The sequence below is a fragment of the Pteropus vampyrus genome, unplaced genomic scaffold (genome assembly GCF_000151845.1).
Source record: "Pteropus vampyrus isolate Shadow unplaced genomic scaffold, Pvam_2.0 Scaffold1, whole genome shotgun sequence".
Classification (NCBI taxonomy): Eukaryota; Metazoa; Chordata; class Mammalia; order Chiroptera; family Pteropodidae; genus Pteropus; species Pteropus vampyrus.
The window spans coordinates 22,133,980-22,140,319 of NW_011888782.1; the positions used below are offsets into that span (position 1 = coordinate 22,133,980).

Genomic DNA, 6,340 nt, shown 5'->3' on the forward strand with positions numbered 1-6,340 from the left:
CTATTTAGTTTGTGCATTGGCTGAAGATCAAGTTGGTCTTTTTGTTCAGTTAATTAATTCTTAAATGTCTTTGTGTGTGTGCCAAACAGTTGACATTTCAGCAGTGCTATGTTTATTAATAGACTCTCTCTCATATACCTTAAATCAGGGTTCAAGGTCCATGCCTCTCTGAGCCTATCAGCTATAATAACTTCTCATAATTCTTACTAGCAACAGGATATGGCAATGTGTGGGTAATAAAACATAGTGAGGAGTCAGTTGACTCATAGAAAGTTAAAAATGGAAAGGAGATCAGGAAACGATGGCATTACTCAACCCCTACTCTGATTCTACTGATGAGGAAACTGAAGATCAGAGAGAGGAAATTCTCCAAAGGTTATGTTCTGGTTCATGAAAGGGTTGGGCCGAGGGTACAGGATCTAGGCATCCAGTTTATTATAATTTCCTGGGCACATGTAGTCATCAAAAGTATGAGTCATAAGAGAATGTGAGCTACAGCAATGCATGGCAGAGGGCTAGGCCAGCATACCCAGATATGTTAACCGACAAGGCAGAGCTCCATGATGAAGACAGAAGTCATCATGATTCTGAAAGAAGGCCAGGTTGGAGAACATGGGCAGGGAGGTGGGCCAGGTATAGACAAGTGTCTGAATGAAATAGAAACAGTGAGGTATGGTGAGTAGAGCATGACCTTTGAAACCTGGACTTCAACTCCAGAGCTGCTACACATCCCCTTATTACTCAACTTCTCTAAGACCCAAGTTTTTAGTCCGTAAAAACGTGCCCGTAGAACTGACTTCTCAGAATGGAGCTAAAGGAGACAATGAATGTGTGGTAATATTCAACTCAGCACCAGGAAAGAGCACTGGAAGATGGTTTGTGACATCTTCATGGAGATCAAGTCTTGTGGTCCTTCCAGGAGGTTAAAAGTGGCACTCATCCCTCTGTCCATCCTCAGGATGCTTTTGGACAGGGATGAGCTCGGATCTCAGTGCAGACCTATCCCCCTTGGGCTGACTGCACCCTAGAGCCAGGGTTGGCACACTATAGTCCGTGGGCCAAAGTCAGCCAGCTGCCTGTTTAGCTTGAGCCACAAGCTAAGAGAAATTTTAACATTTTTAAGTTACTGGAAAAAATCAACAAGAAGAATCATATTTTGTATAATGTGAAAATTATGTGGAATCCAAATTTCAGTGTCCACAAATGAAGTAGAAGTTATTGAAACACAGCCATGCTCATTTGTTTGCATATTGTCTATGGCTGCTTTCATGCTACAATAGCAGAGTTGTGTAGTCAGGACAGAGATTATACGTAGCATTCTCATCACTTAATATGGCTGCTCAGCACACTGCATGTCACAGTGATGCCATTATAACTCAACGGTGTTTCAAATGCCACATGTATGTAGGATCATACCATGACATTTTGTTTCTTTTTTTAAATTACCAATGCAAATTTTTTAATTACCATGCCAGAACAAGAAAAGAAGAGAAAAATGGACTTCAAATGTCATGCTTTTAAATCATAGTATGGATTATTTTCAAGTATGGAGTATGGATTATTTTATCAAATTAGATGGCAAAGTATTATTTATATGCAATGCCACTGTAGGTGGGCTAAAATAATAGATTATGTTAGTATTACCAGACAAATGACGGATCATAATATTCCCATCTCACAGGAAAGCAACCACCAGGAAAAAAATAGAACATTCCAAATGGAGTATCTCATCATAGCAGAATTTCTTCACAAAAATTAAATAACGGAAATGAGGCTGCGGTCAAAGCAAGTTTTTGAGTGGCTCATTTGTTAGCCAAGCAAGGAAAGCCATTTAGGGATGAGTTCATTAAACTGCATTTGACTGAAGCAGCCAAAGAAATGCATCCAGAGAAAAGAAACTTGTTTAATATTGTTTCGGCAGGAACATTTGCTCAGAGAGCTGAGAACATTGGGGACGGTATCAATAGTCAATAAATAACCAAAGCAAATCATTTAAATGGTTTTCATTGGCTCATGATGAGTTGATAGATGGTATTGATACTACTCAGTTGTTTATTCAAGGAGTCAATGACAAATCTGAAGTGACTGAAGAATTTAGCCTCTATGAATAGCTTCTGTGAAACAACTATAGGAAAGAATATTTTTGAAATAAAATCATACGCTTTAAATGGGCGAATTGTATGGTATGTGAGTTAAATCTCAACAAAGCTGTTTTTAAAAAACTATTTTCAAAGAAGTTGCGAAAACATTTCAGTATAAACTGAAGTAGAATCTGCTAAGATATTTTACAACTTAGAGGTGGTAGAAATGTGTGTGAAGCAGAAAAAGCTATAGCTGGATTCATTTACAAAGCTTGTGGAAATGTTAGGCATTTAAAGCTTATGGTTATTCACTATATTATTCAAGTAGTATTTTATGGAAAATATTTGAATATATCATGTGTTATGGAACCAGTATTGTCAATGGTGAATTTCATTCATTGTCAATGAACTTAACTATCATTGGTTCAGTGAATTTTTGTAAATCTAGAAGCTAATATCCTGACTTATGCTACCATAAAGTGGTTTGATGGCTTAGCAGTAGTAAAGTTTTATTCCTAGTTTTTGAGCATAGGGCTGAGATTAAATTCTTTCTGAGGAGAACCACTATTATCAAAGAAGAATGGATTTTGAAGTTATCTTTTGCTGAAGACTTGATAATGCTTCTTAATGAATTCAGCTATAATTACAAGGCAAAACAGCACTTACATGCAAATTTTATACTGTGGTAAAGTCCTTTTAATAGCTGATGTTGTGTACATCCCAAGTAATGTCAAGCTGCTTTCTATACTTCCTGGGTAGTCAGAAGTGAAAATGGGAAGCAAGATCTTCCTTCCCACACAAATTTGCAGCAGACATATATTCCAGACTTAAACTACAGTTCCAGAAGTGCTTTTTAAACTTAAATGCAAATGCGAAAAATCATCTGTATTTCAAAATCCATTTTACTAAGCAATTGAAGAGCATCCACCTAACTTTTAATTGGAAATGATTGATTTGCAATGTAGTGGTATGCTAAACAGCACCTACCAATAGAAGGATCTCCTAGAATTCTAAACTACCTTCCAAAAATATATATGCTTAATTAAAATTATACACTCATGGACTAATAGCAGCATTTGGCAGTACCTACCTGTGTGAAAGATATTCTCAAAGATGAAATACATAAAATTTCTTTATAAATCAACATTAACAGTTGAATATTTGTGATCAATTTTAATGATAGGAAACCTAACTTTGAACCTCAGTTAAGCAAAATATTATCCGAAATAATTCTGTTCTATTGGTAAACCAGTATTACCAAAAATTGTGCTCAGTTATTATTATATTTTAAATTTCCCCAATAATTTTTTTTGGAAATTTGTTTTCTCTCTTGTTATATAAATGTCTACATAATATCCTCAATTTTGCCTCTTGTTCCACAGAGCCTAAGATATCAACTATCTAGCCCTTTACAGGAAAAGTTCACTGATCCAGATCTAAGTCACGGTCTTCGGTGCTTTGGTCCCTAGCTATAATATGGATATTACAATAGTAAATCTACTTCATGGCTTTGAGTTAATAAGTGTAAAGCATGCAGAATGGTGGCACATGGTAGGTGCTTTTAAAGTGTACGTTGTTGTCTACAGCCATGCCACCCTGAACAAAGCCGATCCCATCTCATCTCAGAAGCTAAGCAGGGTTGGGCCTGGTTAGTACTTGGATGGAAGACCACCTAGGAAGACCAGGTGGTATAGGTGTAAAAAATAAAAAATAAGGGGTTGTAAGCTGACAAGGTCCTTGCAATCTGTGAGGTTAACCAAGGGTTGCCTTGCCTAAAAAAAATTAAAAAATAAATAAAATATAAGTTGTTACTAATAACTACATTTCTATAGCTCTTCTGAACTATACAAAGTTATGGTCATTACAAAAGATTATGTGTAGGCAGAGGGAGAACCCTGGTGAATAAAAATTTCCTTTACAACAGTCCTCTCTAAAATTGCCCTGTTGGGGTTTCACCTAATCCATCCCAGCTCTTTTTTTTTCATGTTATTTTGGGGGTGGGGGGGGCGAGGTAGCAGTTTTATTGAGATATAATTCACATACCACACAATTCACTCATTTAAATTCAGTACATCACCACGACCAATTGTAAAACATTTCTATCATCCCAGAAAAAAACCCATGTTTCTCAAACATCATCCCCCAAAACTTCTCACCTCCCCCTAGTCCTGGCAACAACTAATTCACTTCCTATTTCTATAGATTTGCCTATTCTGGACATTTAACGTAAACGGAATCATAAAATATGCACTCTTTTGTGATTGGTTTGTTTCACTCAGCATAATGTTTTCAAGGTTCATCTATGTTGTAACATGTATCAGTACTTCATTTTTATGGCAGAATATTCCATTGTATGGATATACCACATTTTGCTTATCCATGCATCAGTTCATGGATATTGGATTCTTTCTACCTTTTGGCTATTATGAATAATAAACATTCAGGTACAAGGTTTTGTGTGGACATATTTTGTTTCTCTTAGGAATATACCTAGAAGTAGAATTACTGGGTCAAATAGTAAGTCTACATCTAACTTTTTGAGGAATTGCCAGACTGCTTTCCAAAGCAGCTGCATCATTTTACATTCCCACCAGCAGTGTAAGAGGATTCTGATTTCTCTACATCCTCACCAACACTTGCAATTATCTTTTTAAAAAAATTAATAGCCACCCTCGTGACTATAAAGTGATAGCCAACTCCCTTTTAATTCTCTGGGATGGAGTGCTGGCAAATCCACCTTCTTCACCACTCCATGCTGGGTCCATGTGGGGACCCACTCTGGGAGCCCAGCCCTGCAAAAGCACCAGGGTGTTTCCAACTGAAACTTAAGTTTTTCTCAGAGGAGAAAAGGATCCCAACTGGTAATCCCAAAGGATTACCAATGTGCCCCATTGGTAATTAATTGTTCAGTTCACAAACACACACATCTACACCACCATCTAAGAAGGCGTTATTGGGAGATGTCGAAATATTTTTCACTGAACTACAAACACTTACAGGGAAGATTATTTAAGACATCTTGACTCAGGAGGAGCAAGGACAAGATCCTTCTAGAGAGAAGTTCTGTAGACACCACTGCCCAGCCCCCACCTTTACCTCTCACTCTCCATCCCTGTGATTTACAGAGACAGTAAGGAGCCTTCTGGGGAGAGAAACCAGGGCTGCTGGGAGAGAAGTCTCCGTAAGAGAAGAAGTCTCCGTAAGAGGAGAAGTCTCCCTGGGATTCAGGCCCCACATCAGGGCAGGAGTGAGAGAGGAGGGTGGTTTCTGGTCCTGCCCTGTGTAGTAGCTACTGCACAGGGTGGATCAGAGATTGGGATATTTGCCCCCAGAGAAAGCCAGCCAATCGAGGACTATTTATTGTGTGCCTACTGTGTGCTGGCCTCTGCTGGGTGTTATGCTTACTTAGTATAATTTGCCGAGAGTGTTTCGAGGTGAGTGTTTCAAGGTGAGTGTTTCAAAGTGCTCCCACCACCACATCCTGAATGTGTCCTTCATAGCATTTTGAACAGTTATTGCAGAAATGCTAATTTCATTTCATTGCTACATCCCCAGAGCCTGAAACAGTGTCTGGTGCTTATAGATGCTTTAAAGTATTTGGTGAATAAAGGAAAGAATCTAAACACTGGTTGGCGTAGCCCAAGTATAATACCTCAATGTACATATTGTTTTATACTGTATTTTAGTAAAAATACAGTATCGTTGAAAATTTCCGTTGTTATAATGACGACGTAATAGTCCTTTCACAAACTCACCAAATTTCATCTTGACAAAGCCCCAAATTTGACATTTATATAGTTTTAAATTTTTCTATGAAAAATAATGATGATACATCCTTGTACAAATGTCTTTGAGCACATGTCTGGCATTTCCTTAGAAATTGCTGGGTCAAGGGTTCCAACCATTTTTAAAAGTCTGTAATACATATAGGCAAATTTCTCTCTGCCAAAGGCTGTGTATGAAGCCCGTTTTCCATGAACTATTGCCAACAGCAAGCATTATCATTCTTTTATCTTTCCCCATAAAATGCCCACAGTCATAGTATCAGATTGATTCCTAGTGCTAAGCAACCTCTTAGGCAATTATGAGTATATGCTAAAGTTGTTTGTTTGTTTGTTTGTTTGTTTGTTTTCCAAATTTGCCATTAAGAAAACAGTTCCTGGGAAAGCCAAATCAACGATTCCTTCTTGAAAGAGACATTTTACAGGTGACTAGAAGCAACAACCACCACCAAAGAGAATGTCTGGATAAGATTACTG

At 37.8% G+C, this 6,340-nt stretch overlaps 1 pseudogene; it reads left to right on the forward strand.

The window, feature by feature from the left end:
- Positions 1-3,659: 3,659 nt before the first annotated feature.
- LOC111736779 lies at positions 3,660-3,778 on the forward strand (annotated as a pseudogene).
- Positions 3,779-6,340: the final 2,562 nt, after the last annotated feature.